The sequence below is a fragment of the Dama dama genome, chromosome 11 (assembly GCF_033118175.1).
Source record: "Dama dama isolate Ldn47 chromosome 11, ASM3311817v1, whole genome shotgun sequence".
Taxonomy (NCBI): domain Eukaryota; kingdom Metazoa; phylum Chordata; class Mammalia; order Artiodactyla; family Cervidae; genus Dama; species Dama dama.
Window position 1 is genome coordinate 37,186,463 of NC_083691.1, and position 27,231 is coordinate 37,213,693.

A 27,231-nucleotide genomic window follows, 5' to 3' on the forward strand; every position below is an offset into this window, starting at 1 on the left:
AAGTAGGGGTCCAGAGTTTTCTGGGGATGATTCCAGCTTTGTTTTTAGTTGATACATTTTATTAAATTTGTCACAAAATGTGACTTTTATACCAGTGTAAGGCCTGAATGTAAATAAATTCATATCTACCCCCCTAAAAAAGAAAAAAGCAAGTACAGAGCAATATGACCAGAATGTTGCTATTTATGTTTTTATTTTTTAAAAGGTCTGTTTACTTATTTTGCTTTTTGGCTGTGGTGGGTCTGTTTGCGGCACACAGGCTTCCTTGAGTTGCAGCGAGCAGGCTGCTCTTGATTGCAGTGTGTGGACTTCTCATTGTGGTACACGGGCTCTAGGCGTGCGGGCTCAATAGTTGCAGTGTATGGGCTCAACGGTTGTAGCTCTTAGGCTTAGTTGCCCCACAGTATGTGGGATCATCCCAAACCAGGGTTCGAACCAGTATCCCTTGCATTGCAAAGTGGATTCTTAACCACTGGACTGCCAGGGAAGACCCCTACTTATTTATTTTTTTAATGTTCTCATTTATTTGATTTGGAATGTATTCATCTTGTCTTAAATTTTATTAGAGGATTCATTTAGGTTAAACAATATTTAAGGCTGTATTCTTTTTTTTAAAACTGTACTTATTTATTTATTTTTGGCTTTGCTGAGTCTTCATTGCTCCACATGGGCTATTCTTTGTTGAGGGACATGGGCTTCTCAATGTGATGGCTTCTCTAGTTGCTCAGTTTGAGTCCGACTCTATGCAACCCCATGGACTGCAGCAGGCCAGGCTTTCCTGTCCTTCACCATCTCCTGGAGCTTGCTCAAACTCATGTCCATTGAGTTGGTGATGCCATCAAACCATCTCATCCTCTGTCATCCCCCTCTCCTGTCCTCAATCTTTCCCAGCATCCAGGTCTTTTCTAATGAGTTGGCTCTTTGCATCAGGTGGCCAAAATAACTGGAGCTTCAGTTCAGCATTAGTCCTTCCAATGAGGGTTGATTTCCTTTTGGATTGACTAATTTGATCTCCTTGCTGTCCATGGGACTCTCAAGAGTCTTCTCCAACACCACAGTTCAGAAGCATCAGTTCTTCAGCACTCAGCTTTCTTTATGGTCCAACTCTCACATCCGTACATGACTACTGGAAAAACCATAGCTTTGACTAGACGGACCTTTGTTGGCAAAGTCATGTCTCTGCATGTTAACATGCTTTCTAGGTTTGTCATAGCTTTCTTCCAAGAAGCAAGTGTCTTTTTAATTTCATGGCTGCAGTCACCATCTGCAGTGATTTCAGAGCCCATGAAGGGGAAAAAAAAGCATTAGCTGCTGGGAATTTGTAAAAATTGTGGGAGGGTATTGGATAGGGGAGTCCAGGCAGCTTTTATAAGGACATGGACAGGGTGGTTGCAGCTGACATATGATTGCTGTAGTGCTGTGTAACTCGTAGAATGTTTGGCGGTGATCCACTCCCTACCTTAAGATCTTTTCTATGGAGGTCTATTGGTTGGATGCTCCAGGAACTATCCTGATACTCCCCTTCCTGCCCAGTGGAAGCCGTTTTCAATTCAGACTCCAAAAGGGAAGCAAAACTTCCCAACAAAGGGCTGGTCATTCCTTTTCTTTCATGTAATTTACACAGACTCTGAGGACACTTCTGAAAGCCAAAGAGAGCTGTGGCCTTCACAGCCCTGCCAGCACTGAGTAGGGAGTGAAGGGAGGAGAAGGAGAAGTTTTTCACGAGGTGTGAGACTTGAAGACTGCTCTGAGCAAGTACCTCAACGAATATTAAGACTCCAGTGAGTGCCCTAAAGATGCCAAGGTCTCCATGTAGCTGGATTGGGAACAGGGCAGATCCAGCCAGTGCCACACTAAATAAACACTCTTGCTCATTCCTCAGGAACAAAGACCCAGTTGATGGAAGAACCTGTTGTTTCTTCTTAACATCCACTTAATTACAAACTTTGAGGACAGTAGAGATCGTGGGCTTTGACTGCCCAGCATCATTCTCCCTTCTTAGATAAGAGCACCTTGATTTTCCTTTGAGGGATCACCTCCTTCTTATTCTCAGATCACTTATGGTGGAGTTAAGTCCATTCTTTGGCTCTAGGTGGAGGACACCTAACTGTGCCAGTCAGAGAATGGCATGGTCTCAAAATTCAGACCAGTTGGGACTCTGGATTTTCATTGAAACTGTTAAATGAATTCTCATTTCTTTTCCAACTGGGTTGCTAAGCCTCTAGAATGTATGTAATCCTGAGGTGGTTGGTGACCATCTTGCTACCTCGCGGGGGGGGGGAGGGGGGAATTCTGTAGACAACACAGGTGAAAGCTGAGCTGTGAGATTGAGTAACGGAGACTAATGACATCTTTTGAGCACCAGAGATCTAATCATGCCTGAAGCTAGTCTAACTCTGGATATCTCATTTACCTGGGTCTAGGCTTCCCCCTACCCCCCTTTTTTTCATTTTGAAAGTTTGATTTTGATTTTTGACACCTGTAGCCAGTTGAGTCTTAATTTGTGTTATGAATTATGTGTAGTTCTCATTGTAAAGTGTGGTTTGGCTTTTCTTAACATGACCTTTTGTCTTACAGTGCTAAATTTTTAGTTTGCTATGTGAATCAAGTGAGACCATAAGGAACCTAGCATTATCTTCTCTATATGGAAAAAACAGGAAGGAGGGAGGAAATGGGAAGATGGGATGCTGACTTTAAAGAACCCTGAAGTCCCTGCTGCTAAGTTGCTTCAGTCGTGTCCGACTCTGTGCAACCCCATAGACAGAAGCCCACCAGGCTCTCCTGTCCCTGGGATTTTCCAGGCAAGAACACTGGAGTGGGTTGCCATTTCCTTCTCCAATGCATGAAAGTGAAAAGTGAAAGGGAAATGGCTCAGTCATGTCCGACTCATAGCGACCCCATGGACAGCAGCCCACCAGGCTCCTCTATCCTTGGGATTTTCCAGGCAAGAGTACTGGAGTGGGTTGCCAGTGCCTTCTCCGTGAAGTCCCTAGGTACCTAGGAACCCTCAGGCCCTATCCGGTCCTTCTGTTCTAAGTGCCCCTAGTGTTCTATGCTTTTCCCTTATAATACATCATCATAGTTAGTAATGATGTGTAATATTTTGATTAATCATGTAATATTTTGATTAATGTCTCTGTCTCCCTCATTGACCTGGCAGTTCCATGAAGGCAACGATTTTACTAAATGTTTTATCCTCAAACAACTAGTCCAGCATGTGGCATTCAGCAAATGTTTATGGAATGAATTGCCATGAATAGTTATACGGATTGGACTGATCCTCCTTGATTATTGGGGTTAGGATTGTGGCAGAATTGGCAAAAGCAGGGAAAGCTGTCCCTATCCCCTTTGTATTTCCTACACTACCCACACCCCCAACACACAGAGGATTTTTGTCTTAAATGAGATAGTTAATTTCAATTTGGTTGGGAAAGCCTTTATCAAACCTTTTGTGCTTATGTTGTTATTAGAGCATTTTACTGAGGAATTAAATAGTGTGGTGGTTGACTTAATCTGTGGAAAGCCTTGCAGAGGAGTGGGTCAGATCTGTGTGATTAACAAGCAGTCTTGCTTGCTCCTTTGTCTTTATGAAATCATCTATTTAACTGGGATAGTCCACCCTCACTCAGGTTTGCCCAGAAATGTGTTGGAGACTGTAGGAAGGCCCAGGCAGTCAATGAGGAAGTTGGGGATGTTGGAGACTTGACTGTCTTAACCAGAAACAAATGCAGTAAAAGGTGGCCCTGGGAGGAGGGGACGGGTATCCTGAAGCTCACTCCTTCCTCCCTCCCCTCTGGACCAGGCCCAGCCCCTGCCTCGCCACACAAAGCCTCCCCCTCCCAGCCGAGACTGCGTTTCTTCCCTTCCCCCAGCCTGCTTTCCCTGAGATGAGGAGAGTGTTTCCCAAGGCCCATGTGACTTCCACTGGCAAGTGACGACTACAGACGGTTTAACAGTCAGTAAAACTGCCTTTTGTGCTGTAATAATCCTTTTCCTGTTTAAAACTCGGGGGATTTTCTACTGTTGCCAGTACTTTTTCAAGTCAGCAATTACAGTGTGGATTATGTAATGGCTAGGTATTAAAAATAGAAAAGACCAGAGTTTGCATCTATTTTAACCAAGTGAAAACAGAGCAGAGGGAGGGGAAAGGAGGAGGGGGAGAGACCAGAGGAGGAGGGGGACAGAAATTACACGACAAGAAGCAATGAGAGCTCATCACGTGACCAGACAGTCCACAGTTTACTCTGCCCTTCTGCCTTTTCTTGGCCCGGGTGTTCAAGGCCTCCTCCAGGGAGGGGACCCTGCAGAGAATTCTGAGGACTCAGGACCCTCTTGGCTATTTCTCAGCTGAGCCTTGGGGTGTTTGCCTGCCTCTGACAAGCAAAGTGACCAAGAGGGGGAGGGATTGAATTTGGTGTTCTCTTCCAACCGCACCCCCTTCTCTCCCTACCCACTCACCCCTGCCCCCAAGTCCAGGACTCCTGTGTCTTGATTTCCAAGGTCTTAGAGCTCTGCTTGTTTCTCTTGTTGCAGTGTTAGCATCATGGTATGGTTTATGGAGGAGTCTTGAGCATCCCAGGTCTCTATCAGTCCCACTCGCCAAAGCCACCCACCCATATATATATAAATATATATATTTATATATAAATATATAATGTAATCAAAACCCCTATATTCACTATGAAAAATGACTTCAGACCCTCCAGCCCTCCTGCTTCCCCACCCTAACTCTTCTTCCCACACTGGATTGCTACCTCTAAACCCTTCAGGTGGTGCATAGTAATTCAGAGGCTACCACTGATTTGTTCTTATGTGACTTCTTGCTAATCCCCCACCCCTACCCTGAATCAGGAAATCTTTTTGTTTTCCAAGAGACCTACTGAATTACTTTTAAGTACCTCTAATGGTGAAATTTTCGGTGCCAGGTAGGTCTGGAGCAAGGAGGATATTTTTGGAAGGAGGACTTCTAAGAGTCTGACAGATCACATCAAAATACACCAGGCTTTCTACCATGTCACCATTTATAAAGAGGAACCCACAGAGGGAGGTTTTGAGTTAATCACTACTACATGGTCTTGGAGCCTACATAGAGCCTATCCTGAAAGTATCCTACCTTGTAGGTCTTGGGTGACAGGGAGTGATGGGTACTTTGAAGAAGCAGCTCACTGTTTCCAAAGAGGGAACCCAGATGTGTTTGGTGGGGTTAGGGAGAGAGACCTAAAAGTCTAGCTTGTCAATAGAGTCAGTTGTAGGCATTATTAGAAAGTTACTTCCTCATCATTACTTCTGTCTACTCTTGCACCTGCCCCATCACACTTCATTCTCAGAGCCTTCATCTGCACTGAGGGTGGAAGAGAGTGTCAGCAACTCAGAATAACACTGGTCCCAGCTCCTTCCAACTCCACCCAGCCCTGCCCAAAGTAGAAGGAGTGCAGTGAAAGGAAGAGGGGGTCTAATTTGTAAATTTTAGGCATCATTTCATTAGATAGGAAGGGGAACCTGGGGACCTTCCTTAGGGCATTTCAAATCATAATACCAACCTGGACTGGGAAATGTCCATGGGGTGGCATGTCTTTTGTTGGTTTTTAGGTCTTTGATTCTGGATTCCTGTTCACATTCTCACTAGAGGCTGACTTTGGTAAGGACTGCCAAACGTCTGATATGGTCCAGATTTTAATTTTTCCAACCCACTGTGTCCATTAATGCACTTGAACATGCCTGATCAAGTTCCTGGCCTTGGGTGTGGTTAGGGTCAATGCTGCATCAGTCATCTGTTATCTGGATGGGCTGGTCACTCCTGACCAGGCAGTCAGCAGAAGTTGGAGGTTACAGTGAGTATCTGCCTTCCACAACCCATCCCACTCCTGAGATTTTAGCAAGGTAAGGAGTCCACTGAAGAGCCTGCCTTAGGGGCTGCCAGGTGCTTGAGTCAGTCAAGGACTAAATCATTAGCAGGGTTCACAAAGGAGCCCTTTCTGCCTAAACTGAACTCTGTGCTGTGGCCTTTTTCCCATTCCCACCCCCATGGATAAGACCATAAGGAGACATCGTAACTTGGCCACAGCACCTGCCCCATCACACTTCATTCTTAAGAGACTTCATCTGCACTGGGGGTGGAAGAGAGTGTCAGCAACTCAGAATAACACTAGTCCCAGCTAATTGGGTACACTGGTCATCCCTATCCTTTTTCTGAAATGGGTCACCTTTTCTCTCATTAAAATATCCAAGGTATTTTCACCCCTCCGCACACAAACACACACAGACACGTGTGCACACATAGAGGTGGTGCTTCTAGTGTCTGTTGCTTAAGATAGTGCTAGTTCACAAGTTGGTATGGACTGGGTAACACTTCAGTACAATTCAGTCGCTCAGTCATATCTGACTTTTTGTGACCCCATGGACTGCAGCATGCCAGGCTTCCCTGTCCATCATCAACTCCTGGAGCTTGCTCAAACTCATATCCATTGAGTTGGTGATGCCATCCAACCATCTCATCCTCTGTCATCCCCTTCTCCTCCTGCCTTCAGTCTTTCCCAGCAACAGGGTCTATTCCAGTGAGTCAGTTCTTTGCATCAGGTGGTCAAAGTATTGGAGCTTCAGCTTCAGCATCAGTCCTTCCAATAAATATTCAGGACTGATTCCCTTTAGGATTGTCTGGTTTGATCTCCTTGCTGTCCAAGGCGCTCTGAAGAGTCTTCTCCAACACCACAGTTCAGAAGTATCAATTCTTCAGTGCTCAGCTTTCTTTATGGTTCAACTCTCACATCCATAGCTTTTGATTATATGGACCTTTGTTGGCAAAGTAATGTCTCTGCTTTTTAATACACTGCCTAGGTTTGTCATAGCTTTTCTTCCAAGGAGCAAGTGTCTTTTAATTTCATGGCTGCAGTCACAAGCCAGGGGGAGCGTTTAAATAGATTTAATTTTTATTTATCTGGCTGCCTTGACAAATTTGAGACACAGTAGTGCTTCTGTAATATGGGACACTCATATGGGCCACAGAGCAAGGTGTAAATGGTAGATCTCTTGCAGTAACTCCATGACCGGGGTCAGAGCTCGACAACTATCTCCCTTTACCGCACATAGTACCATACCCCTCAGACCTCTTCTTGGTCTGATTCTGACGTCAGATTCAGAAATGAGCTTGGGACATGAGCCAAGACAGGCTGAGGGTTGGGCCTCAGGACTCCACCTATTTGTCACAACTCCTCTGGCTGGAAGTACCAGGAGGTGGGAGTGAGGAGAGCTGGTATAGCACCTGATATGCCTGCAGCCATACCTTGAGCTACTCTGTCATCCAGCAGAATATGGGGGTGGGGGGAGGGAGACGAGAGAGGGAGGAAGAGGGGGAGGAAGGAGAGAGGGAGAAGTGAGGAGGGGAGGGAAGGGGAAAAGGATGAGGGGCTTGTAGCCAGGGCCTTGGAGCTGGGCAGAGCCAGATTGACAGGGATGTCTCTGTTTCCTTCTGGGACTGAGATTCAAGTGTTTAAGGTGCTTGTCTTGGGAAAATCAGCAGGGGATGTGCTAGCAGCCAGCTTTGGCCTTGGGATAATCTGAGTCCAGGCTGACCAGGGTCGCTAAACACAGAGCCGTGCCAGCCCTTCCTCTGTACCCTCTTTCCTTCCAACCAGACAGACAGGCCTAGGCTCCAGAAACTCTTGTTTTGTCACAAAAAGAAAGGTGAGAAACAACTCACTAGCACTTCCTGCCCTGAGGGGTTTGCATTTTAATTTTTTTTTTTTTTTAAGTTTTTGTTTAATTATCTGGCTGCACTGGGTCGTAGTTGTGGCAGGTGGGATAAAGTTCTCTGACCAGGGATCAAACCCAGGGCCCCTGCATTGGGAGCATGGCGTCTTAGCCACTGGACCACCAGGGAAGTCCCAGGGGTTTGCATTTTAAAAGGATACTTTCAGAGTATTATTACTATTAGTATCACTAAAAATGTTAACTTCTCCTCTAGTCAGTTTTGGTCATTTAAAATTTTTTATAAAAAGTAAAACCTTAAAACTATTAGCATAAAATTTTCAGTCTTTTTTCCATATATACTGTATTTAATCTTTTCTTCATTCCCAGAATTTTTTTTTTTTTTTTTTTGGCCACGATCTGCCCTGTATGGGATCTTAGTTTCTCAACCAGAGATGGAACTTACACCCCCTGCGGTGGAAGCGTGAAACTTAACCACTGGACTGCCAGGGAAGTCCCTCATGCCTTTTGTTTATGATTAGTTTTGTTAGAGGTCTATTTTCTAATAACCAGCTTTTGTGTTATCTCTATTTTTTTTGTCTTCTATTTCATTGTTTTACTTTTTAATCAGTTTTAAACTAGTTTTGTAGTTGAAAAATAAAGGATCATTTTCATCTTATTAAAAAGGCCAGTTACCCAAAAGAATGGACAAAAGATTAAAAAAGAATTTTATGTTACTTATAAGACCTTACTTAACAGGTAAAATAATGCATTTTAGTGATGGACCTCTGGCCTTGAGTGGGGATGGGAGACATCTTAAAGTGAGTGCTGCCTGGAGGGAAACCTGGATTGCAATCCGGAGGCTGCTGCTCCCATCTGTGATTTAGTTACTGGTATTAGTCAAGATATAGACCTCTGCTTCCTCCCCTGTAAATCGTGACTAATAAAAAATGGCCCCACCTGTCTTAATCATTCGCTGTATCAATTCAGGTACTGAGTGTGAGGGAGATAAAACACCTGAACTTGCTCTCTTCCCTCTGCCCCTAGTCTGTCTGCTACCGCAGGTGGCAGGGAGGGGTTGTGGGTGAACCCAGCCTCGCCTGGGAGAACTGCCTTACCAGGCTCTGGTATGTAACCTTAAAGGAACATTACATTGAACGGAAGGAAAGTATCTTATTCTCTCTTTAGCTCATTGTGCTTGCTCCCTTATCTCTTTTTCAGCTAGGTGTTGTTTTTGATTTTATTTTTAGGTGTTTTATAATTCTTTTTCTGTGGAGAAGTTGAGTGGGAGGGGTAGGTGTGCTGGAAACAAGCCCAAAGAGCTGGGAGTCAGGAACCAGGTGTTCTGTATCTACAGTTCTCAAATGTTTTGGTCTTGGGACCCTTATTATGCTCGTAAAAATTACTGAGGACTTTAAATACTTTTATTTATGTGGATTGTAGCTATAGATATTTACCATAGTACAAATATGAAAAAAACTTAAAAACTTAGGCTTTAAAATTAGTTGTTTATTATTTTAAAATAACAGTAACAAATCTTTTACATGTTAGCATACTTCTTATAAAAATATATTTTCTAAAAGAAAAAAGAACAGTTGTATTGTTTTATAGTTTTGCAAATCTCTCTCTCTCTTTTTTTTTTTTCCTCTCCAGGCTGCTCCGTGTAGCATGTGGGATCTTAGTTTATAGACCAGGGATTGAACCCACGCCCCCTTCATTGGAAGCATCACTGGACCACCAAGGAAGTCCCAGCAAATCTCTTTAATGAATAGCTTAATAGAAGACAGCCAGATTCTCATGCCTGCTTTTGTATTCAGTAATATATTGCTTTCCTTGGAGTAGATGAATGAAATTCAGCTTCATATAGATTCGTATTTGGAAAAAGTAAGAGTATTTTAAGAGTCTTTTCAGATAATTGTGGATATCTTTTTATTTGAAGTCATAATATTTTGATAAAGACCTTTATTTGCTTTACACAGCAGTAAAAATTATATATTATACATTGTGTGTGTGTGTGGGCTCAGTCACTGACTCATGTCCGACTCTTTTGTGACCCCCTGGACTATAGTCTGCCAGGTTCCTCCGCGCATGTAATTTTCCAGGTAAGAATACTGAAGTGGGTTGCCATTTCCTACTCCGTGGATATGCTTTTTGATATGTCATCAGAATTGGACAGATGGCATTTTCTGAAAGATTAGTTGCAGTGTGAGATCTGAAACCATATCAGTGAATTTCTCATACTCAGTTATATTAGGGCTTCCTTGTGGCTCAGCGGTAAAGAATCCACCTGCAGTGCAGGAGACATGAGTTCGATCCCTGGGTCAGGAGGATGCCCTGGAGAAGGAAATGACAATCCACTCCACTGTTTTGCCTGGAAAATCCCATGGACAGAGGAGCCTGGCAGGCTACAGTTCATAGGGTCACAGAGTCAAACACTTCTTGGTGACTAAGCAGCAGCTATAGTAAAGTCTGTTGGTCTGTCTTGTGTGTTGAATGGGTCTTTTATTCATGCCTGATTTTCTAACATCATGCATTGGTCATTGGAAAATAATGGCTCAGTGATTTATGCAAATCTTCCAAATGTAGACACATTTCGGTTCGAAATACCACATTTGTTATTATTACCACTAATTTCATCGTCAAGTGTAGATATTGGGAAGCTGTCAAGCTCCTTCTTTCAACAGTTTTCACTTGACAGCTCAAATTCTGTCGGGAAAAAAATACTAGCGGTTTCTTGATTTGACAAGCTCACTTCATTTTTGAGAATCCGTCTTCCAATACCCAAGTCTGAATTATCAAAGTTTGTCAATCGTTCTTTCTAATAAAAATGATGTTCCCCCCCCCAAAAGCAGGTAGTTTAGCTATCTATGCAAACAATAACATAAATGCGTCCAGTACTTCAGCCCAAGTGATTTGTGCACAGGCTCATAACAAGATGTGTACTCAAGGGTCATGTTTTAATAAGATTAATAATTATTGCTCCATTATAGACATTCTTAGGTGAAATTGACCTTTTTATTAAAACATAAGTGCTTGGGAATGAAGAATATGACTTTGTTGATTTGTGTTAAGGCCCCAGCAGTTTCATCTCCTGTTGCTTTAGTGTTAGTACAAATGTCAACAAAGGGAACACTACAAAATGTCTTGGTATTATTATGGACTCCCCCCGCCCCCACCTCCGCCGCCACCCCGCTGCCCACAGGAGTCCAGAGATCATAATATAATAGCCACTGATCTATGTGATCATGGGCAGTGATGGCTTGCGGGCTCCAACACCTCAGTCAGCCTTTCTGGGTCTCAGTTTCTTCAACTGCATGAGGGGCCTGGTGGGGTTGTTAGTTTCTCCATACTGTTGGACCCTATTTGCTAGTCCTTGGAGCCACTTCTCCCCCAATAGCTGTGCTACAACTCTGTTATCTCTCCCTCTCTCATGTCTGATTTTCTCTCCATAGCTCCCCCTCAGCCCACCTCCTATAGTTGGGTGTCCTTCTTTCATGTGCTCCTTCACTCTCTGGGTGATCTTATCCCTTCCCTGGTCTTTAGCCATCACCTGCAGGCTGACAGCTTCCAAGTCTCTGTCTAGTCCAGCTATCCGTCCTGGGCTCCAGTTCTATGATTCTAGCTGCCCTTTGTACCTCTTCACCAGTATGCTTAGGGGCATGTCACTGGCAGATCTCATCATTTTCCTCCACACATTGCCTTCTCTTCCAGAATAGCCAGTCTTGGTTAATCCTTCATCCACCTAACCACTTAAACCAGAAGCCCAGGAGCTCTTCCCCCGCTTATCCACTTCCCTTACTTCCATCGTCTAATCACCCAGGTCTATCGGTTCTGCTGCCTAAGTATTTCCCCAGTCACTCGCTGCTCTCCAGTTCTTCCACTACTGCCTTAGACAGGCCCTCATCATTTCTTAAACTGTTGCAAGAACCCTCTCTCTGGTCCCCTCTCCTCCCTTTCAAACCCATACTCCAGCTTAGGCTGGAAACCATAACAGTTTTTGTTTTCCCATTAAATTCATATTGTGTACTTACATGTCAGGCATTGTGCCGGATCCTGGGGATACAACATAGAAAAGACACCCAGAAGGCACAGTCCCTTGCCTTCAGCACTCCCAGTATATGAGGGGAGAGAAAAAATAGAGGACACAGGAGAGAATGACACAGTGTTAGAGATTGGGGGGTGCTTGGGAACCCCTAGAAGCTTTAATTGAGGGTTAGCTAAGTTCAAGGGCTGGCCAAAGAACAACTTCCTGGAGGAAGCAACACTCAGACTGCACAACTGGGTGGGAATTAGCTAGGAGTGGTGAGAGTGTGGCGGTGAAAAAGCTTTCCTAGTGATTTGATCATCCCAATTTCCCTGCTTAAAGTTCCCTTCTGAGCGTCACCACTGCCTGTAGGATAAAGTTCAAATTCCTTACCATGGAACACAAACTTTGTGGCCTCTTAACCATTACCCTGTATTCACCCTGAGCTACTTTCAGTTCCCCTAAACCCCGGCTCACTCCCTCACAGTTTCTGGCCTTTGCATACAGGGTTCTTTACATCCTCCACCCTTCCCACCCACTCTGAGTTACCTGTGTCAGCTGACTCAGGAGACCTTCCCTGACCTCTCCCGTATAGACAGTGTGGCTCCATCGCCTGTGCTCCCCACCTGTGCACACACCTGGACTTTATCTGTCACGTCATTAGAGCCCAGCCGAATGTCTCTGACTCTTGCTCCTACTTGCCAGTGCGAGATCCTAGGTCCTGCCTGGTTCCCACTTGCTCACCCCATGATCATTTTGGGGATCCTCAGGGTGTGTGTTTCCCATGTGCTGATGGATAAGTTTAGTTTAACCCCCTACCCCCACTCCCACTATCTTTTCCCTTTGTCCAGCTCTGCAACCTCCCTTTGCCCCTGCCACACCCCATGGAGCTATCGGATCTGCTGGACATTAACACACCCATCAGGCACACTGCACCTGCTAGGAGCCACTGACAGTCCTGTTGGCATGAAGTCAGCCAGCTCTCTAGTATCAGAGCAGGGCCATGGGGCTTCTGGTACCCCTATTGCCTTACAGAGCCATCAGTTTCAACTCCACAGGTACATCTATAAATCACAACTACCATCCTAGCTTAGAATTACCTCCTCCATTCCACAGAGCAAAGCTTTTGTCTCTGGGTCAGCTCATTGTACCTATCTCCTCCTCCCTTTAGAAAGAGTTCAGGCACCTCAACCCATCATGCAAATTTAGCTTCCCAAGGCACCAGTGTGCCAGACAGGTGTCACCTTCATCACCTTCTATCCCCAGGCTGAAGGTAAAAAATGTATGGATATTATTTATTTAAAATAATGGATTATATAAGCAATACTGAATATAGCTTAATCATTAGAAATCCAAGCAGGTTAGAGATTCATAGACTAATACTGATAAAGCTCCTCTTCCATCCCTACCCGTGTCTTAAAAGTTTACATTCCTGGTAGGTATTGATGGGCTAATTACTTGCTGGAAATGTTCAGACTTTCTATTTTGCATTTACACGTATGTGTGGCTTGCATAAAACTTAAGAAAGGAATCTCTTTTTCTTCCCTGAATTTTCCCCCTTTCTACTCTCATATTCATGGAGCTGATTCCCTCTTGAGTCAGCTCTTCAGATTAGAAAAAGGAATCCTTTGGATGTCTCTGGCTTTTGTGTGTCAAAAGCTTACACACTTAGGGAAACTTTAGGATGTGTAGACTAGCTCATGGAAGAAAAAGGATTCTCTTCCTCAGGATGAATGCTTTGACTGGAAACAAGATAGAAGAATGATTTCACCTAGGTGGCAAGACCCCAACTCTTTGCAGCCTTACCCTCTGCAGACCGGATGGGGGCAGGAGACAGAGGGGAGAAAGATCTGAGGTGTCTGGAGCCCTGCCCTGCCTTCTAGCAGTTCACCTGGGCAGGCAGGAGTGAGGTCCCAGAGAGTGATGGCCACATGGTGGGGCCAAGCTGGGGGGACCCAGGCAGCCTGGTCCAAGATTCCTGGCTGCCCACAGCGGCCAAGAGCAGCAGAGGTTACTAGATCTGGCCTCAGCCCACTTCACAGCTGCCTCCAGTGTCCCATGTCTGGCACTTCTCAGTGTGCAGACATACCTAGCATTAAGCTTCCTGTTGGCAGGATGGAAACTCACCATAAACACTGTGTTGAGTTATAGAAACTAAAGTTTGATTTCTTGCACATCTGAATTTGTGAACTGAGATTTGTTCCTGTGGCTTGTACCATTCATATTTTGCCATTTGTGAAAATGATTTCACAATATATCTTGAAAATGTTTCCACCGAAGTGGATATATATATATTTTTTTTAAATAAAAAACTATTATTTTTTTTAAATACAGGCTCATAGTAGGAAATTCTAACAATACTGCAGGAGAAAGCAAAAATTCTCCAGTCATCTATTCCCACTCCCTAGACATAACTACTGCTAACAGCTTCTTGAATGTTCTAGAAATTTCCCACGAAGATAAAGACATGTCTGTTTCTATATAGCTCTTTTTATATATAAATAATCTCAAGCTACAGGTACTTATCTGCAACTCTTTTGATTATTTAACAATTTGACCTTTATTGTTAAATAAGTTCTATTATTTAAATAGATACAGTTCAACTTTCTTTCAGTGATGCCCAGTATTCCATAGAATGGGTGTGCCACATGGTTTTAAATTTCCAGATTTTTAGCTGTTACTAATCAAGGGCACGATGAATATCACAATAGCTAGCATTTATTTATTTATTTTTTTAGCCAGCATTTATTGATCACAGATATTGTTCTTAGCATATGGAAAGTCATAACCCTTATATCAGCCCATTGAGGTATAGGCCCTTGTTATTGCCCCTGCTTCACAAATAAAGGGACTAAGCCACAGAAGAGGTCAGTAACTTTCCCTTGGTCACATATCTGGTGGTGCTGCGTCTGGAATTTGAACCAGGCATCAGGTCCCAAGCCTAAACTTTAACACCACAGCCCCGTGTGAATGCTGTACACCTGTGCTAATATCTCCATAGATGGGTTTGTAGCAGTTGCAAATGCTGGGTCAAAATAAATGCACGATAAACTTTAACAGTGCTAAGCAGTTAGAAGCCTATTTTATGAAGAGAGCTATGTTCTTCTTTTCAGAATCAAGTACAGAGGCCACTTGTTTCCTGAGAAGAGGTGGGGCTACACCTCTTGTGCCCAGAGACCTCACTCGGTAAGGCTGTTTTCTCTGCCATGGTGAGGGCTTCAGTTCTGCTTCCTATCTGGCCGCCTCTCTGGGCTAGACTGTGTTCCCAGGAGCCTCAGTAGCCATGCCTATGCCCTTTCACTAAGGCCACAGCCACAGGCTGCCAGCGAAGTCAGCCCCTGGACTCCTGTCCTCCCTGCGCCCTCTTGTCTCTCACGGGCGAGGGTACCTCCCAGCTAGGAGATGGCCCAGACTCCAGTTTCCTGTTTATCTGAAAGAAGAGAAGCGGGTAGCCATCTAGAGAAACAAGTTGGTCACTGTTTACTTCCCCACCCGAAGCTCCTACATCTGACTGCAAGGGGCGTCAATGAGGGGCTTCCAGGTCTAGACCCACACTGGAACCTGCACAGAGGTGTGAGGTCAGAGTATGTGGTACAGCTTCTCCTTGGCAGTGGTTTTTATAGGACTGTGTCATGAGTGTTTAGTCACTCAGTCATGTCTGACTCCACAGCACCATGGACTGTAGCCCACCAGCCTTCTCTGTCCATGGGATTTCCCAGGCAAGAATACTGGAGTGGATTGCCATTTCCTACTCCAGGCGATCTTCCTGACCCAGGGATTGAACCTGAGTCTCCAGAATCCAGGTGGATTCTTTACCGCTGAGCCACCAGGGAAGCCCTAGGACTATGTCAGTGGTTCTCAAATGGGGGCCATTTTGCCCTCACTGGCACCAGCAGGGGGTATTTACCAATGTTTGGGGATGTTTTTCATTGTCACAACTTGGTGAGGGGCTGGGGTGGGGTGTGCTGCTGGCGTCCAGTGGATAGAGGGAGGACACGGATGCTGCTAAACATCCTCTCAATGAAGGCACAGAACAGCTGTTCACGACAAGAGTTATCCAGCCCAAAATGTCAGCAGTGTTGAGAAATCCTGGGCTACAGAAGGGCAGACAGTGCTCAGCACATGGCTGTCACCGTGACATTATCCATGGCAAACACTTAACATCTTGTTCACCTCTAGCTTGCCACTGTTTTAAAGTTAGTTTATACCCATGAACTCATTTAATCCCCACAACAAGTCTATGAAACAAGTTCCACTATTATCGTCCCATTTACAGATGAGGAACTGAGGCATGGGGCTGTAAACTACTAGCTCAAGGTTCCCATGGTGGCATCTAAGCTTGGCCTCTCTCAAGTGCTCATGGCACGTGCTCCAGGACTTTCCTTCTCTCTCCGCTTCTTCCAGAACCTTGGATTGTTTATATCTGTACAAAGAGAAGAAAAGCAGTCAACTGGTCCTCTCTTTGACACCTCTGTTTCTAGTGGCATTTGTATTTTCTTTTCTCCAGAGAGTTTAACTGAAATGAGTACTGAGGGCAAAAATTATGGACAACCATGAAAATTTACTTGTTGAGTTTACACGAAAAAAATTCCTCATGTCACTCCTACAGTGGTCTCTTAGAACTCTTTCAGCCTCTGGGCTTACAGGCTGGGCTGCTTGGGAAGTAGATTTGCTTAAACACGAGAGCAAACTTTATCCTCTAGGAGGACAAGGAGGAGCTGGTGAGTCAGGTTAGGGACACCAGGGATGCCAGGCTGTTCTGACAAGGCCCATAGTTTGGATAAAGGGGGTGCTTCTCCAGATGAGGCTTCCAACGGCCAAGATGGGAAGTTGTAAATAGGATGAGGATGGCGGAAGGAGTGGGAAGGGATCTGTTGGATCAAAGCCAACTTTTCACCATAAGGAATACTTATTAATTATAGGATGCCACAGGATTGGCTGTGCCTCTGAGTGTGGGAGCAGTAACCTTTGCTTTAAACAAACAGCCCCGTCACTCAACAGTAATTAGCAGCAACAATAGGCATCTTCACAAGACCAGATTGACAGGTGGCCCACAACACACAGCCTCAAGCCTGGCTGAGAACCCAGCTTGGATGCTACACCTGTGGAACCAATCAGCCCGTGCTTGGGCCGCCCAAGAAGTACTGATACAAAAATGACATACTCATCCTTGGGCTGTTTGCTGGAAACTTGCTATGTACTAGGTACTGAGAAGGGGCTTCCCTTGTGGCTTGGATGGTAAAGAATGTGCCTGCATTGTGGAAGACCCAGGTTTGATCCCTGGGCCAAGAAGACCCCCTGGAGAAAGGAACAGCTACCCATTCCAGTATTTTTGCTGGAGAATTCCATGGACAGAAAGGAGACTGGTGGACTACAGTCTGTGGGGTCTCAAAGAGTCTGACATGAATGAGCGACTAACATTTCACACTTTTTCTTTCAGGCTCTGACAGGAACACAAAAGAAATGTAAGACACAGACTATATCCACAGTCAAGAGAATTGAGTAGACAACATTAAGTTTGAAAAGTTGTAATAGCACAGAAATATACAGAATTGTCCCTCCATGTCCAGGCATTGGTTCCGGGAGCTCTCTCCTCATCCCTGGAGTTACCAAAATTCATGGATGCTCAAGTCACCTGTATAAAAAGGTGTAGTATTTGTATATAACCTATGCACATCTTCCCACATACTTTTTTTTTTTTTTTTTTGGCCTGGCTTGTAAAATCTTAGTTCCCCAAGTAGGGATTGAACCCAGGCCTTGACAGTGAAAACATGGAGTCCTAACCACTGGACCTCCAGGAATTCCAGTATACTTTAAATCATCTCTAGAGTACTTGCAATAACTAATACAATGGAAATGCTATGTAAATAGTTGTAAATACAGTGTAAGTGCTGTGCAAATGATTGCCAGTGAGGGGACAATTTCAAGTTTTGCTTTTTGGAACTTTATGGATTTTTTCCCCCTTGAGTATTTTCAATCCTTCGCTTTTTGGATTTGCAGATGAGGGCCATATATTACATGTAAGGACCCTCAGAGCCAAATGGGAATTCTAGACCAGGTGACAGGAGAGGTCTGTATCACACTGGTGTGTGTCTTGTAAAAGAAGTAGGAAACACAAAGAAGAAAATAAATCATACTAATTAATGCTTGTCAGAGATATATATTATAAACTATTTTGGTTATATCCTTTAAGATCTTTTTTCTGTGCACACACATGGATATAAATACACATGCACATTCCATTACACGAATGGGTTCATATACGTTACATACTGTTCTGTGACTGACTTTTTATACTTAGCAATAAGTTGCTGACTGTTTTCCTTGTCAATAAATTAATGACTCTCTGGTATTTCACTATATACCTACCACAATTTAACCAATTCCTTATTATTGTCCCTTTAGGTTACCAACAGTGGTGGCCTATATATAATACTGACTCTGTGCATGTCCTTATTTTTAATCCTTAGGTTTTAGTCTTTAAGTAGAATTGTTAGATCAAAGGATATGCACACTTTCAGTGATTTTGATACATTGCCCAGTTGCCTTTCAGAAAGTTTATATCAGTTTAGGCTCTGTAGTCCTGTGAGACTATCTCTTTCACTACACCTTTCCCAACATTAGATATTATTATTTTTAATTGCAAATTTGATAAGCAAAATAGTGTTTCGTTGTTACTGCTTTATTTTTACTTACTATTTTATTACTTGGACTTTGTTTGTTTTGGACTTTTTTTACAGGCCAGTTAGTCATTGGTGATTCTCTTGACAAATTGATTGTATACTCAATCTAGTTTTCTATTGGTATATTCTTTTTTTAAATTTCATTTGTATTTGATTATTATTTAGTGTTACTAGGGTCTTCCCTGGTGGCTCAAATGGTAAAGAATCTGCCTGCAATGCCAGAGACCCAGGTTTGATCCTTGGGTCAAGAAGATCCCCTGGAGAAGGGAATGGCGACCCACTCTAGTATTCTTGCCCGGAGAATTCCATGGACAGGGGAGCCTGGTGGGCTACAGTCCATGGGGTCGCATTAAAAAAAAAATTTAATGTGGTTTATTCTTTTTGTCTTATTGATTGAAAAGAGTACTCAATGTATATTCAGACTGTTAACTCTTTGTCTATTTTATATTACAAATATTTTATCCTAGATTGTCATTTGCCATTTAGTTTTGTTTACTAAGCATTTGTAAAACTAAAATGTCCATGCAGTCAAGGTAGCCTGTATAGGCTTTCCAAGCCACTAGGTGGAGGTGGCTGTGGCTGGGAGCAGGGAAGCCCATTGGTGGCCCTTGCACTGGTACCAAGGTGGCAAAACAAGGCCCATAGTGAGGCCCCTTGGAGAGAATTGAGTTGTGCAGTTACAGACAGAGTAGAGGTGGCCACGATATGGTGGTCTTGGTGAGGGAGTGAAGAGGGAGGGAGAGGAATCTGGGGCAGCACACAGGGTGCTGATGGAGGGCAGAGGGAGCAGGTAGAGGATGAGCCAGAATGGGGACTACAGGAAGAGGAGGGGCTGGGGGTGAGGGGGAGCGACTGTTGATGGAGTCTCTGGATCTCTAGGCCTGGCCTGGTTTCTGTCTTTGTGTCAAGCACAGAGAGGCGTTCTCTGCTACAGAATTACAGATTGAGATAAATTCTCTCTTAGTACTTTTAATTTTATCTTTTTGGGATTTTTATTTTTACGTTAAAATCTGGATGAATTTGTTGTATTTTCGTGAGTTGTGAGTTAAAGATTTAACTTTCTTTTCCCTAAGGATAGATGAAGTGAAGTCGCTTAGTCATGTCCGACTCTTTGCGACCCCATGGACTGTAGCCTACCAGGCTCCTCCGTCCATGGGATTCTCCAGGCAAGAATACTGAAGTGGGTTGCCATTTCATCCTATTTATCCTTGCCCTCCTGATCTGAAATACCACCTGGATCTTACAGTAGATTTCCATGTATATACCTGAGTCTGCTCCAGGATTCTCTGGTGTGTCCCAGTGAATTGTTTTGTACTACACTAGCACCATATGTCCTGATCACATTTTCCTGAAATATTGGGTTGGCCAAAAAATTCGTTTAGGTTTTCTTGTATGATGTTACAGAAAAACCCAAGTGAACTTTTTGGCCAACCAAATATATCTAATCGGTGCTAGTGATAAGGTATACTTCACAGTTGTTATTTTTCCTCTCAGAATTTTCTTTGCTCTTTTAGGATGGCCTTCAAAATCATTGTGTCAGGCCCTGCTCCCTTGGACTGCACAGTGGGAGCTGGAAACACCAGTGACCCCAGTGGGACCCTTTGTATTCATCAGCACCAAATATACCAGGAACTGGATTTGATGAAGCTGGACTTCCTTATTGGTACAGAAATCACATGAGGTTTCTTTAGGAAGACGCCCCTCACTGCTATTGACTTGGGGGCATCCCCCATTCTCTGGCCCAAGGATATTCCTGTGGATTCTCAGAGCCCCTGTGTCCTTGCTGCTGTGGCTGCTACAGCTCCCAGCTATATGCTCCCCACTGTAGACAAGTCAGCCTGTACTGGGTTTTTTTATTCTTCATCTTGCAGGGAATCCTGTGTTCAGTCGTTGCCGTCTCCAAGTCTTCTCTTCTCTAATGATTTCCTGTAGGTTAGTTCTGGGGATCTTTCCTTAATTGACTCTTAAATGTGTTTTACTTCTAGAGAATTCTTCATAATTGCCAGCATTGTGACGGCTAGTTTCCTCCTCTTTCACATTTGCTAGGTTTTTTTTTTTTTAATTAAGTGACTTTTCCAGGGTCCGTTTTTATTGAGGAGTAATGAACATAAAGTCACAAATTCTAAGCATATATCTCAGTGAGTTTTTTTTGTATCTGTACACCATGAAACTACCACACTGATCAAGGTAATCTTTTCAGAGTTAAGAAGCTGTTGATGGGAGGTTGCATGGAGAGGGAGATCACGAGTGTGTCCCCAGGCTGCCATCTTTTTCTAGAACTGTGTTTAAAGAGGCTTAAGGAGGGATCCTCACACCAAGACTGTATAGTGGTGTGGAGAGCAGAATGGTTAGGAGTGATGGGTCATGGTTTGGTCATCCCCCTTACCAGCCATGGGACTTATGTACCTCAGTGTCAATAACTGTAAAATGGGAGTAGGTGATAGCTCTTACTTCACTAGTTTGTCATGAAGATTACACAAGGAAGTACCTGTCAGTGCCCCCAAAAATGTTAATTGTTGTTTTTGTTGTTATTAATAACGAGGAGGAGGAGGCAGTGGTTCTTAGTGAAGGGTACACATCAGAATCACCTGGGAGCACTTTTGCAAAAATATACATGCTCATTCTGGCCAGATGTACTGAGTCAGAGTCTAGATTTTGAATACCTCCCCAAGTCATTCTGTCGCTTATCTTGGTTAAGAACCACTTGGCTGGAGGCAGCCATGACAGAACGCAGGAAGATCAGTGGGTGGCTGCTGCAATAGGGAGGGCAGGAGGGGATTGAGCTGGACAGATTCAAAGCAGAGTGGAGAGGTCGCCAGGTTGATGACCTTGGGTGGGGAGCAAGGAGGGAGGGGAAGGAGTCTGGGGTGACTCACAAGGTGCTGACCTGGATGGCAGCTTGAGTAGGTGGTGGATGAGCCAGAATCAGTAATACAGGAATGGGGATGGGGAGTGGGCCAGAGATTGCTATAATTCTTCTTGGGATTGTTGAATGGAGGCTTCTGGTGAAAACACCAAGCAAGTATGTGGATCTCCAGGCCTGGACCAGTGGTGTTTTTCAGAGAGTCACTGGTGGGAAGGAGATAGATCAAGCCATGGGCATGGTTGTAGAGTGAATGTAGAAGGCAGAAGAAGGCCAAGTTCATACTCATTCACCTCTGGGAAGGCGTGGGTCTATCTACTTCTTCCTCCCTCCCTTGAAACAGAAACGCTTATTTCTCATGTAACCGCCCCGTTGCTGAGGACTGCTGGGAAATAAAATCAGTCTTCTCACTTGAGGATGAGTAATCACTGTGGGTCACTTCCTTTCCTCACAGGTCTCAAGGTTTTCCTCATCTGCTGATCAAAGAGCTTTATCTTCCACCAGCATCCTCAGACAGCACATTCTTTGGTTTTCTTCAGGCCCTTGATATCAACCAGTTATGCTTTAGTAAGCGTTTAAGCCATTCCAGTCTCTCCCAGGCCTGGTTCACCTTACTCATTACCACAGAACACTACCCATACCTTTCCTTCTGCCCTGCGGCTCCCTCTCTATTCCTGCTTGTGCCATGGTAAGCCCTGCCTCCAGGAAGACTTCCCTGACTCCCATCCCTTCCAGGTGAAGCCAGATGTGGAGCTCTGAACAGATTCCCACTGGCTTTCCAGTTGGGTATGGGGGTGCCAGGGATGGGTCTCAGGAAGATGGGTCTCAGGATGGATGTGCACAAGGTCACGGCCTTTCAAACTTCCTTGATCACCACTTACAAACAGATATATAAAACTGAAGCAAAAGTTTTGTGAAAATAACACACACTCTGTGTGATCCATTTGGGTATTTTCTGTTCCGTTTATTTTTTAAAGAAAAATGCTAGTTGCAGCCACTTAAACTGATTTCACAACCCAGTCATGGGTCCCAACCCAACAGGGTGAAAAACGCAGAGTAAGATCATTAGTGCTCAGAACAACTCCAAACACAGCCGAGGGGCCCTCTCCAAATGTTGCTCTTCGGTTCCTCCGCAAGCAGGCAGATGATGGCGCCGGTGGCCGTGTGCGCCTGGTGGCGGTCCACTGGGCAGTGCTATGTCTGCTCTCTCTGTGGAGTCTCCTTTCAGGGCCCCTGTTGGTTGTGCCATAAAGTGGCCATGGGCACAGATACTTTTGTCAGTGCTGAGAGGTGGAAGTCTATGAAGGACTCCAGACGCCTGACAGCAAGATGCCAGCTCAGTGTCCAGTGTCACAGGGCTGTGTATCTCATCCATTAGATGAGGCTCCTCGTGGAGGCAAAGCTTCCAGCCCCTCTGTGGCTCATGGTGTTGCTCACCTGGCTCAGTTGCTCAGTCGTGTCTGGCTCTTTGAGACCCCATGGACTGTAGCACACCAGGCTCCTCTGTCCATGGAATTTTCCAGGCAAGAATACTACAGCAGGTTGCCATTTCCTCCTCCAGGGCATCTTCCCTACCCAGGGATCAAACCTACTTCTCTTGCGTCGTCTGCATTGGCAGATGCATTCTTTACTGGTAGTGCCAGCCAGGAAGCCCTACTCACCTAACAGGGCTACAAATAACAAATAGAATAAGAGCAAAACATGGGGCTCTTGCATGTGTTATAGTAACAACGATAGAAGTGATGGCTCTTACTGGCCAGAGGGTGGATGATAAAGCCATCAATACACAAGGAACATTCCAGGTGCAGTGAATCTTGGAGCCCTCTCTCCCTCTGGAACTGGAAGTTAGTGCAAACAGAACCTGTAGGAGTAACTACTTCAAAACCCCTGCATTTAAGCCCAGTGCTTTATCTCTCTGAGAGCCTCAAAGTCTGTTGACATTTATTTAGTACACTTTTCTAAGAAAAGTGGCTATCTGATTTCTCAACCCACTGAAAAAGAAAATAAATTGCCTGGACAGGTGTTGGTGGTAGGTCTTTTCTAGAGAAAGAGAGATGTGTAGGTAACAGGAAAGTAAAAGCCATGGGGAGGGAGAGAGAAACAGTAAACAGTAACCACAATCATATGGTTGTCTCATTCCTTAGGGAAAGCTCCTAATAATGACCACTTCAGTGGGAAAAGGGTATTTTTTATTTTTATTTTTTTGGAAAAGGGTATTTTTTAAAGCATTAGTAAACTGTGGGCCACATTTGAGCAACCACTTTAAAGTGGTTAAAATAGTGTTTTGGCTGTTGAAGTTTCATTTTTCAGAAAACATTCATGGGAACCTCAGTTATTCTGGAGCTTAGGTGCTGTTGAACTGCTGCTGATCAGGGCTAGTTTGAGGGTTTGAGGCATGCTGTGAGCTTGGGTTCATGGGCAAGTCCTCCCCATCCAGCCCTAGTCAGCCTCATAGCCTGCAACCCCTCCATTACTCTTACGTCAGGTTCCTTTGCTCACCAGTGTGAATTTGTGAGTGAACTCTTTCCATTCTGAAAGCTTTTTGATACAGTTGTGGCTCACTGATATCCTGAAGGGAGATGTACAGAGGGGACTGAACTGGACACTCCCTGAGGATGGGGTGGGGCAGGACCTGATGCAGTGGCCTGAAGGACTAGTAGTTGTTGTTAAGTCACTGTTACGTCTGACTCTTTGTGGCCCCATGGACTGTAGCACACCAGGCTCCTCTGTCCTCTGCTATCTCCCAGAGTTTGCTCAAGTTGATGTCCATCGAGTCGGTGATGCTATCTAACCATCTCATCCTCTGCTGCCCCCTTCTTCTTTCATCTTCTATCTTTCCCAGTATCAAGGTCTTTTCCAGTGAGTTGGCTCTTGGCATCAGATGGCCAAAGTATTGGAGTTTCAGCTTCAGCATCAGTCCTTCCAATGAATGTTCAGGGTTGATTTCCTTTAGGATTGACCAGAGGGCAGGACGAAACTCCTGGGATTGGGGCTGGGATGAGTTTTTAGAGAGCAGTGGGGGGCCGAGTTCTACCCTTTTCACTGCTTTGCTTGAAGGCAGCCTGCTCACTGAGACAGAGCCAGGTTTCTGCTTCTCCCCCAACCTGTCCATTTGAGGCTCACTGGCCACCTTATTCCCAAATCTGCTTTTGTGAGTCACCCTGAGTGACTGCAGGAGTGCCCCAAGGAGTAAGGGGACTTAAAGAAAAGTCAGATTATTTCTGAGACAGAGATCACTTATTTCACACCATTTGAGAAAGCTACCTTTGAGTAGAAAGCAGTGGAGTTGGTGATTTGTCACACCCCTGGGAGGTTTCTGTCTTATTTGTTATTTTTGCCTGTGCTGGGTCTTCGTTGCTGTGTGCGGGCTTTTCTCTAGTTGCGATGAGTGGGGCTCCACTTCGTGGCTGTGTGCAGGCTTCTCATTGCAGTGGCTTCCCTTGTTGTGGAACGCTGGCTCTAGGGCACTCAGGCTCAGTAGCTGTGACACATGGGCTTAGTTGCCCTGTGGCATGTGAAATGTTGCTGGGCCAGGGATCGAACCCGTGTCCCCTGCACTGGCAGGCGGATTCTTAACCACTGGACCACCAGGGAAGTCTGAGGTTTCTGTCTTAACAATAGATTATACATAGTATGCAAGCATAATACAATTATTAATATTTGCAAATGCTGTCTGACTATAAAATGATAATACCATGTCTCCCCATGGGGAGAATAACAATAAACTAAAATGACAATACCACAAATCTTTGAAAAGATTTCAGGAGTTTGCAAAGTCATTCACTGATGTGTCCCCAAGGCCTGAAATGAATTTGGGCTTGGTCAGGTGGTGGTTCTGAGATGCTGCCTAATGGAATTCTTTTTTTTTTTTTTTTAATTAGGAATATAATGTGAAGGATAGAGAAAAAACCACTTAAGCTTAAGCACTGTAACTAGTGGAAATTAGATTCTGATGATGAAATCACAAATGATTTTAACAGGGAAAAGAAGGGGAATCAGCAAAAGAAGACCCATGAGCTTAGATTTTCAATGAACCCACTGTTTTTGCACATGTATGGGGTACTTGGTGTGTGGTACACGCATGTGAGAATGTCCAGAAGGAGCCAAGTCCAAAATTAGAAGAGATTGTACAGGAATCCCAACCAGTATAAAAGTTGACTGCTTCCTTATTGAAGTCAAGAGGAGGAATAAGGCAAAGACAGGCCCTCTGCTGAGGGGATGGGCAGAGTATTCATGTCACAGAGAAAAAAAAATCAGCCAATTCCGGTTTACTCCCAACTCTGCCTCCCTTGAGAATAGTCCCCAGGTTGGGGAGAAAAAGTAACAAACATCGTATGGAATGAAATGAAGCTCCCAACAGTAGAGGGAGATGGTAATGGAACCTGCTTCCCCAGAGCAAAGTCCACCTGTCACATTTCCCCATCTCGGTTGACTTATGTCCCTGAAATAGTACTTCCAGGGAGAGGCAGTCTACCCAGAGACAGATCCATTTATTAGTCCTAGATTTAAACACAGATAAGGAAACCGAAAGCTGTCCTTTTCAGCAATTTTAAATCAATAAAGACCCACTGGGTAGGGTCTGCTCTAAGCTAAAGATGACAGCTCTGGTAAATGGCTTTGGGGTGACAAAGTGAGGGTTTGAAACAGTCTTATCAGGGTGGAAACAGGAAGGAATTTTGTAAGGGAAAGGTAGTATTTTATATTTGGGTTCAACGAACTTAGTCATCCAAGTAGGTACTGGGGTAGCCTGAGATGGGCTTGAGGAGGGGCATGAAGAGGCTGATTTTGCACAGGCTCCCTGTAGACCAGGAGTGCTCACCAAGAAGGAAACATCCGGGGTGGGTCATCAGGATGGAGAGGGTCTGGGGACCTGGGAGCCCAGGGTGTTGAGCCCAGGATCGTCAGCTTTGGGAAGAGTCCAAATACTTGAGAGTTGCCTGAGAGTGAAGGAGGGGACAAAGCTGTATGTCCCGAGGGCGGGCCAAGTGAGAGGGAAGCAGGCCTCGGCTCTGTCTGAGGAGGTTGTGTCTTCCTTGTCAGTGAAAGCTTTGTGCAGCCTTGGGATGGCCTCCCTGCAGGGACATCTCGGGGTGGATGCTTCTCCAGGTGGCCTGCAGATCCGCTTTGCCGTGGATGAGGAGTCCACAGAGAGCACATTGGCCCAGGCACTTTGGAGCAAGGGGCAAACTGAGGCCTCGGGCTCAAGTCCTGCTTCTGCCACTCTGCCTGTTACTCTCTACACCTTGGTCCCTTCATTAAACACATGGATCATGGCAATAGTACACGCCTGCTAGGACTCTTGTGAAGTTTATGTGAGTGAAAGCAAGGCCCTTAGAACCACGCCACAGCCTTGCTAAGGGCTGTGTACCAGATAACCTCTGTGATTGTCATCTACCTGATGTCACCGCCCCCACCTCCCCAATCTGTCACACAATTACTAATCTACTGATCTCTGGACTGGGGAAGTAGAGGCGAGTACTTTGGGTCCCTGCCTTCCAGATCTCAAAGCCCAGTGTGAAAGGTGGAGACCCATCACGTGTGAAGAGAGGGTTCGGGCAGCAGAGGGCAAGCCCTGGGCAGGGTGTGTATGGCAGGCCGGGGCCTCCTTCCTCTGAAACGAGCTTCTGAAACCCTGACTTGGCTCCAGAGCATTTTCAGGTGTCCCAGGGCTGCTGTCTTGTCAATCCGGTACTCTCCCTGCCTGCTGGCTCTGGGGGTGGTGGCCGTGCATGAGGGCCCCTGCTGCATCCCATCAATGCTGGGACTGGCCAGGCTGGCTTGGCAGGTCCAAGGGTCTAGGGGTGCCCCAGGGCACCCAGCACAGCAGGGACCCACAGACCCTCTTCCTGAACTTTAGGGCCCCAGATGCTAAGCCCGCTGGGTGCCACCCCGGGCAGTCGGCACAACGTATCCCGGGAGACAGGTGTTATTGGTATCAGTCATCCCCATTTTACAGCTAAGCAAACAGGCTGGGACCT

General features: G+C 45.1%; 1 long non-coding RNA gene across 9 annotated transcripts in view; it reads left to right on the plus strand.

The window, feature by feature from the left end:
- The window catches only part of LOC133064703 (uncharacterized), a 98,584-nt gene that overhangs the window by 49,771 nt on the left and 21,582 nt on the right, over positions 1-27,231 (plus strand). For 6 of the 9 annotated variants that reach the window (XR_009694682.1, XR_009694678.1, XR_009694679.1 and 3 more), the window contains 4 exons: positions 9,337-9,567; positions 14,821-14,893; positions 17,148-17,354; positions 19,905-20,521. This is a non-coding gene — a long non-coding RNA (uncharacterized LOC133064703). Of the gene's footprint in view, positions 1-9,336; positions 9,568-14,820; positions 14,894-17,147; positions 17,355-19,904; positions 20,522-27,231 lie in introns of those variants that run through there. The other 3 variants (XR_009694681.1, XR_009694680.1, XR_009694683.1) reach the window with 3 other exon arrangements.